Source organism: Saccopteryx bilineata, chromosome 3 (assembly GCF_036850765.1).
Source record: "Saccopteryx bilineata isolate mSacBil1 chromosome 3, mSacBil1_pri_phased_curated, whole genome shotgun sequence".
NCBI lineage: Eukaryota > Metazoa > Chordata > Mammalia > Chiroptera > Emballonuridae > Saccopteryx > Saccopteryx bilineata.
Genome location: NC_089492.1, coordinates 91,757,423 through 91,765,975, shown reverse-complemented (window position 1 = coordinate 91,765,975; position 8,553 = coordinate 91,757,423). Strand labels below are relative to the sequence as shown.

At 41.0% G+C, this 8,553-nt stretch overlaps 1 long non-coding RNA gene across 3 annotated transcripts in view; it reads left to right on the top strand.

The window, feature by feature from the left end:
• The first annotated feature begins 250 nt into the window (after positions 1 to 250).
• The window catches only part of LOC136328627 (uncharacterized), a 28,088-nt gene continuing 19,785 nt past the window's right edge, over positions 251 to 8,553 (top strand). For 2 of the 3 annotated variants that reach the window (XR_010730079.1, XR_010730078.1), the window contains exon 1: positions 251 to 835. This is a non-coding gene — a long non-coding RNA (uncharacterized lncRNA). The remainder of the gene's footprint in view (positions 836 to 8,553) is intronic. The other variant, XR_010730080.1, reaches the window with a different exon arrangement.

Sequence of the window (8,553 nt, the reverse complement as noted above, 5' to 3'; positions counted from 1 at the left end):
GTGCATTAAGAATAAATTTTGTTCGAGGTTCACCCAGAGACATAGCCCTTCTCTGAATTGTTAGCAATTGTAGTTTCAAAAAAGAGACATTGAAAGAGAAACAAAATCATCAAATGGTTAAGGTTGGAGCTGGAATGTTCCAGACTTGCCAGCTGGGCCCAGCCAGCTGCCTGTGACTTTCCACACATCAGCAAGTTCCCCTCATAAAAGGTTTACAGCTCAAGCCAGGCTGGCTGCAGACAGCGTTAAACCAACACAGTACAAAGAAGTGAGGGGAAAACAGTGTGAGACCAATTAAAACAAATTGGTAATGAAAGCAACAGCTGGATGTCAACATGTTCTGCTCTGTTAATGGCATGTCAACGGGGTGATTTTTAGAGAACCCGGTGCTTTCTGAAGGAAATGGGAGGCCAGCGCCCTCATGGGATAGAATAGGTCTGCACCTCACCAGAGGCATTCCTGCCCACTCACTTGGGAAGGCCACCAGCATGGATGAAAACCCATGAGAGACACTTCTCCCTCTTCTAAAGCCTCCCTCCGAACTGTTGCCTCGGGTAATTACATCCTTTTTTCTAGGTGCAGAGCTCATTTGACAGATGATGCAATGGAAGAGGAGGACAGCTAATGCAGCTCGAAAAGCACAAGGAAGTCAGATGATTTGGGTTGTGAGTCCAGCACTGTCATTATGACCTGTGTCCCTGCTGCAACACGAACACCTCATCTGTGAAGAGAGGGAAACAATACTCTTTTCTGTCTTCCTTATAGCGGCATCTCAAAGATGACCTGAGAAATTATATATGAAGTCCATTTGGAAATTGCACATCTTGCCTATCAAGTAAGGATCTCTTCTGAAATGGCTGGCTGGAGTGTTTTTGAAAACTGGTTTTATAACTGTTCCAGAGCATGTACAGGTGAAGTGAACAAACACCTGCTCCCTTTCACAGAATAGAACAAATATTGCTGGGAGATCAGAGGTCAGATATAATATCACATGCCACTTGAGTGCATATGTGTTGGTTATTTTAATAATCTTACCCTCACAATAAGCCTCTTGATTAGGTATTATCATTCCATTTCATAGGTAAAAAGAAATTGAGGCTTGGAAAAGTCAAGTTACTCAAAGTCACACAGCTATTTAGTTTCAGAACCAGGACTTGGACCACAAAGCCTTTGCTTTTAACCACTATGCTACATCCCTGCCTTCATCTTCTCCATTCCAAATCAATGGGATGTTGAAATGAGATTAAAGCCCAAAGTCCTAGAGCAAAATAGTATGTGCCAAGGGCCAAAATACGAACCACTTACCAGGATTCAGCCTGGGGTAATTTGAGTTTGCGCATAAAAAGACAGCTTTTACTTAAGTGGTCAACCCAAAGAGGTACTTCACCTCTTTCTAAGAAATGGGTTCCTTCTGGAGAAGTGGGTTTTCTATAAACATAGAAGAGCATCCCATGTGAGAGCATCAGCTATAAGCAACTGTCAAGACCAGAAAGGGCCACGTGCCAGTTCAAACGTGGGTCAACAGAGCTGTTTTCTACCACCCAGCAGTCCTCCATGGTCTCATTCTGATCTTGGAGCCACAGACTCCCTGAGGAATAGTAAAAGACATGTGGTTAGGAAAAAGAGAAGAAACATCCACTGCCCACCACTGCAGGGCCCCACCTGAAGAAGGGAGATCTGTGAACTTGAAATTCAGTAAGAAATGTTGATTACTTTGGAGCAGCGATTTCAATCGGTTTGCCAACAAGAATTTTTCAAACATACAATACCTGACTATTTAGTCAGAGGCACTGGTCTCTTTTCCCTTAGGTTGTCAAATATAAAAATGACAGCCCTGGCTGGTTGGTTCAGTGGTAGAGTGTCGGCCCAGCATGTGAATGTCCCGGGTTCAATTCCCAGTCAGGGCACACAGGAGAAGCGACCATCTGCTTCTCCACCCTTCCCCTCTCCCTTCTTTTTATCTCTCTCTTCCCCTCCCACAGCCAAGGCTCCATTGAAGCAAGTTGGCTCGGGTACTGAGGATGGCTCCCTGGCCTCCACCTCAGGCACCAGAATGGCTCTGGTTGCAATGGAGCAATGCCCCAGATGGGCAGAGCATCACCCCCTAGTGGGCATGCCGAATGGATCCTGGTCGGGGACATGCGGGAGTCTGTCTTTCTGCTTCCGTGCTTCTCACTTCAGAAAAATACAAAAAAAAAAGAAAATGACAACAGCCAATACAACAATAGCTGTCCCATGTGATGTAACTGAATCAAAATTATACCTTTTATCTTTTTCAGATCGACAAGAAATGTATTTTTTCGTGTGTTGTAGAATTTTAGTAATTAGTTTATGTGTGCCATGAGAGAGGAAAAAGATTAAAATTCATTGCTCTGGAGGATACATTTTAATTACTGACCTTATGATCAAATGTAATCTAGAGCTTTTTTTTTTTTTCTTGTATATGGGAAACCAAGAGAAACTATAAAAACTTTTCATTCAATATCAGGAAAGACAAACTCCTCGGAAGGAGTTCAAAGTTAAAGAGAAGAAAAGCATTAAGTTGCTCTTTAAAAAATATTTAGTCATATATCCTAGGCTTAGGAGTAGAAAGCTGCTAGGGGGGTTAAGAAATATTATTGTTAGTGCAGACATGGAACATTGTTCAAAACCAGTTGTGTATTTTATTATTTCTTTTTTATTTTTTCTTTTTATTGAATTTATTGGGGTGACACTGGTTAACAAAATTAAATAGGTTTCAGGTGCACAATCCTACTACACATCTGTACACTCTACTATATGTTCACCACCCCAAGTCAAGTCTCCGCGCATCACCATTTATCCCCCCAAGACCGTCCTCCACCTCCCCCCACTCCCTTTCCCCCGGCAATCACCACACTATTGTCCGCCCATTAGATTTTCCTCTTTTTTGCTCAATCCCTCCACCTCCAGCTCACAGACCTACACCCCCTTCGCCCCCTACCCCTAGGCTGTCAGCCTGCTCTGTATCTATGAGTCTGACGACTATTTAGCTTGTTAATTTATTTTGTTCATTAGCTTCCACACATGAATTAAATCATATGGTCCTTGTCTTTTTATGACTGGATTATTTCACTTTCAGCTGTGGATTGTAGAGGGAGAATACTTGAGGGTGGGGAGGAAATGGTAGGATCAGAAAGAATCTTCGATCTATGTCAACAAATCCCCAGACCAGGCCAGGTACTTTGAAGGGGTGTGTGTGTGTGTGTGTGTGTGTGTGTGTGTGTGTAACTCCTTTCTGGCTCTAGGCTCTCAGCCTGAGGCTCTGGTAAAGCAGCCAGCTTGTCTAGTGCTTCCTTGAAAGCCAAGGGCCTCTTGGGGCGCTTTCTTATTCCTTTCTCCTTTCCCCTTCTTTCTCTTGTCCTTTGGAGAGGTGTATTTTGGTCAGATGTCAAATGTAAAACGTACCATGCAATCACTCGTCCAGCCAGGAATATATTCTTATAAATCCTTATAGGCATGCATCAGGGATTGTAACAATTGCAGACTTACAGAATGAAAAGAAAACTGAGCACAAATAAACACTACACCAGTTTGGCAGAGGGGAGAAGGAATCAAAGCAGCAGACTGGCCATCATTTGCTGGTTTCTTTAGTCTCCTAGGAAATGAGAGGTAGATTTATTCGCATGCTAAAAAATGAAGAAAGTTGAATATAATTCATTTGAGGAAGATGAAATAATACATGTACATGTATACCTGTATGTGTATCCTAGGCAACTTTAACTAGAGGTTATAACAGACTCCAAAGCTGAAACTTATGCACAGTTTCCTCCCATCTGGACAACTCTATAATTAAATAATTGATAATTATCAAAAATACAGTTTCAGTAGTGTTACTAATGCACTGAGATTATAAAACCTAATGAATATGGAGAGACATGATCTCCCCAAAAGTCAGCCTGTGCTATCTGTAGAACAGAAGCGCTGGACCCAAGTGGCAGAAGCGTTTAACCCTCCTTCCAGATTTTCTTCAGAAAAGTGCTATTGATTTAGTGTTCTTATAAGCATAGACTCAACACATCTCCAAATGGGCATGAAAAGCTACATGTGGGCCCTGGCCGGTTGGCTCAGTGGTAGAGCGTCGGCCTGGCGTGCGGAGGTCCCAGGTTCGATTCCCGGCCAGGACCAGGGCACACAGGAGAAGCGTCCATCTGCTTCTCCGCCCCTCCCCCTCTCCTTCCTGTGTCTCTCTCTTCCCCTCCCGCAGAGAGGCTCCATTGGAGCAAAGATCGCCTGGGCGCTGGGGATGGCTCCTTGGCCTCTGCCCCAGGCGCTGGGGTGGCTCTGGTCGACAGAGCGACGCCCCGGAGGGGCAGGGCATCGCCCCCTGGTGGGCGGGGCATCGCCCCCTGGTGGGCTGCCGGGTGGATACCGGTGGGGCACATGTGGGAGTCTGTTTGACTGTCTCTCCCCAAAAGTTTCCAGCTTAAGAAACATATAAAAAAAAAGAAAAAAGAAAAAGAAAAGCTACATGTGTTACTACCTACTAGACACATATATCATCTATTATTTACTTTCACAGAGGTAGTCAGTATTCTTTATTTTATAGATGGGAACATTGACACTCAGAGGGGTTGTGTCATGCTCATTGATGGCAAAGCTGGTACCAGAGCACAGGGCTCCTGAATGCCACTGCACAGCACCTACCAGCCCCTTACATTGCCTCTCCTCTTATCAGAATTAAAATGTACAAGCAGTATTGCCCTCAGTATAGAAACTCATGAAATTGCTTATTGGTGGCTTTGGGCTTGCATCCATGAGCCCTTTGTCACTGAAGTATCTCTTCTTTCTCATCAGGCAGCAATGCTATCATCATTGGGTGATGCCAAAGTGGGAATCCTTGACTGGTCCAGGCAAGGGCTGGTTTCATGGGTATGCAACCTGTGCACTCTCACAGGGATCCACATCCCAACGGGCCTTGTGTTTGGTTAAATGCCCTGCTGCCATTGCCTTGAAATTCTCAATAATTTACCTGTAAACTTGTGCGTTGTAAGTGAAGTCCAAAAGAACAATGAAGCATGGTTTTGAGTAAAAGAGGTAAATGCAATATGCAAATATGCATGTTTTCTCTGTTCTTTGACATCCTATTAAAATATTATTGGAAATTCCCCATGCATACAGCATTTTGGTGAATACAGGATGCATGGTAGTTGTACTAGACTCAAAGTGAGTATAAAATAAGTGTGTTATATCTCCAACTAAGTAAGCAGGGGCACTGAGAGCTTCCAGAGGCTATGCTTTTCTTTACTACAAGAACTTGCTTCAAACTCAGAAAGAAGTTAATGATGTTCTAACAGATGCAATGACCAAGGAAACCTACGATGTCCTTCCTTACCTCTCAGTACTTCTCATTCATCAAGAAGCTAAAAATAGACAATGTTGGTAGATGTTCATTTGTCAATTAGTGAAATTTTTAAAAGATTTGAATTATTTAGGTGCATATCTTCCCTCTCATACAAAATATATGCATGTGCTGAGAAATATAAATTGTGTTATGTTGGTGGTACCACATACAATTAAATGCTTTTAAATTTGCATTTGAAACTGGCATTGAGCAATATGAAGATAAATGACAATATTCATGCTAATTGTTCAAAATAAAATTTTCCATACCTAGAATGACACTGAGCAGTAAATAAGAGACACTATGACAAGTCAGGAGTGAGAGAGAGACCCCTAAAGGAAGGAAGAAGCATTTTATTTTAGACCCTGTAATGGCATATTTTCCTGTTTTCTGAGTAAAGGCCCTCTCATTTTCTGTTTTATCCTGGGTCTAACAGTAGTTGTCTCTGACTAGGCAAACAAACATCTTGCAATCTTCAATATGCCACTTTGGATTCTGCACCAGCTTGCTCTTTTGTGGCCTGGGTGTGGCCATATGATCTTGAGATCAACTGGCCTAGAATAACAGAGGACTCAGGAAAAAACAACAACAACAACAAAAACACATTAAAATTTATGGCCCTTGCATACAGGGTTTATATTATGTTTCTAGAGAAAAAATACATTATTTTATTGCTACCTGTGAAAATAGAGTATTAATATAGAGAATAGCTTACAGCTAAAAGATTTAAATTATACAGATTTACCTATGATTTCAAAGTCCAGGGAATAAGACTCGTTTTGAATTTGGGTTTGGGCTACAGAGTCTAATGACACTGTGACAGGGAGAGTTGTAACTGGTCTTTAGAATTGATATATTTTCTATGAGAAGACCAGGGAGAGTATTCTCGAACAATTAATAAACCCAAGTTTAACTATCTATTGCCAAGTTAAGGAAAGCTCCATTGCCTGGGTTTCCCAGCTATAAAACGAAGATGAAGATCCCTACCTCAAAGAGTATTGTGAAGATTACATAAGATACCATGGGCAAAAGATCCAGGACAATGTCAAACACAGCTGGTTCTCAAAAAAAAAGAGAGAGAGAGAGAAAATTAAAGGAAAAAATATATAGTGTTATGTCCCTTCTCATCTGGAAGAAATTTTTTTCTGAAGAGCTCACTCTTACCTCTTCTTGAAGCCAAGTAAATCATTGCCTGACCCTATCCTTGGAAGAACGGCTCCCTCCTTTTCAATTTTTGTTATCCAGTCCCTCTCTTAAACATTGAGCATATTCTTTCTGTATTACTCATCTAAAGGCATGCTTTAGAGCTCCCCTCAACAGTAATTTAAAAAAAACAAAGTATCTAAGTCACTCTTAGTTCACCACCTTTACTCCACCTTAAAGCCTGGGGCTCTATTCTGTTCATCCTAAGAAGATCTCAATTAAAAGGTGTGGAATGAAGGAATGACCTCTACTTCTCATGCATTCAAGATGCCATAGACAGTTCTAGGTATGACAGGAGTAGTAGGTTTTCCTTTGGAACATCTGGAGAAAGGTCAACTAGAAAACATGAGGGTTCTCCAACAGTTGGTGTCCTACATGCACCATGGACTTCTTGTGTCACTACCATGGTTGTTTTATATCATATCATTGACTGAAAGCATGACATTCAAGACCCCATCCAATCTCATACCAACAATCTCCCTAGCATCTTGTGCTACTATTTTCTTTTTAGATATTATTTATTGATTTTAGAAAGAGAGAAAAGTGGAGGGGGAAGCAGGAAGCATCAACTCATAGTTGCTTCTCACATGTGCCTTGACTCGGTAAGTCCGAGGTCTTGGACCAGAGACCTCAGAATTCCAGATCGACACTCTAGGTCAGGCTTTTTCTATTATTTTTAAATATATTATATTTAAGTCCCTTGACCTGGCACCAGTCTTTAACATATCTGATTCCCAAGCCTGAATTCATTAGAATATGCTGTTTGTTCTGCCTGGGAAAGAAATCCTCCCCTCCTCTCCCACTCTGGCCACTCAGTTCTCAACTCAAAACTTCCTTTTCCTCCATTCCACCCCCTCTACACGGAGGCACTCCTCCTTGTTCCCATAGCTCCTTTCCCATTGGATTTTATCACCCTTATCTTTACATCACTGAATCACAATATGGCACCCAATACAATTTGTGTTGAATCAGTGAATGAATGAACGAACAAACAAACCATGAGTTATATCCACAACACAATTTTCTCCACTATTTGTCACTCTGTCTCAGGTCAGTTCATTTCTGGTCCCTTAGAGAACTATTACATGTAGACTTTTAGCATGTGGATTTAAAATGAACATATTTAATACATGCAAATGACCCAGAAAGTCCATGACATTTAGTAATCTATAACTTATTTTTTTATAAAATCTAAAAATTAATTACTTGGTGAGGCTGCTCTGTAGGAAATAGTTACATAGCTAGTAAATAAAATTAAATGTACCATCAGCACCCACATCTAATGTAGTTTGTGGTTTTCTACTTACTGTTAATAACAAGTAACTATTTTTAAGATGTGTCATTTTAAGAAAAAGTAAAAACAAAATAAAAAATCAAACAACTCGAAACCTCTATATCTTAATCAAAATGGCTCTCAAAGGAAGTTAATTGCTAATTTAAGGGATGGAGATATAATACTTTACTAGGGCTGCCAAAATACTGTACCACAGGCCGGTAGCTGTAACTATGAAAATTTATTGTCTCACAGTTCTGGAGGTTAGAAGTCTGAAATCAAGGTATCAGCAGGGTTGGTTTCTTCAGAGGACTGTGAGAGAAATATCTCTTCCAGAACTCTCTTCTTGGCTTTTAGATGACCACATAGTCCCTTAGTCTCTTGACATAGTGTTTTCTTTCTGCACATTTCTGAGTCTAAACTTACTCTTTATAAAGACACTGGTCAAAGAGGATTAACACCTACCCTAATGATCTCATCTAAACTAACTGCATCAGGGTAATTAATTATATCTGGGTAACTCATTACTCAACCTATTTCCAGAAAGAGTTGGGTACCAAACCTATTTCCAGAAAGAGTCACATTCTGAGGCCTAAGGTACTGGGAATTAGGATTTCCATATATGAATCTGCGGAGGCATTAATTCAACCCATAATAGAAAAGAACACACTCACAAATGCATATGCATACATACATTTTAGTGAAATAGAGAGTT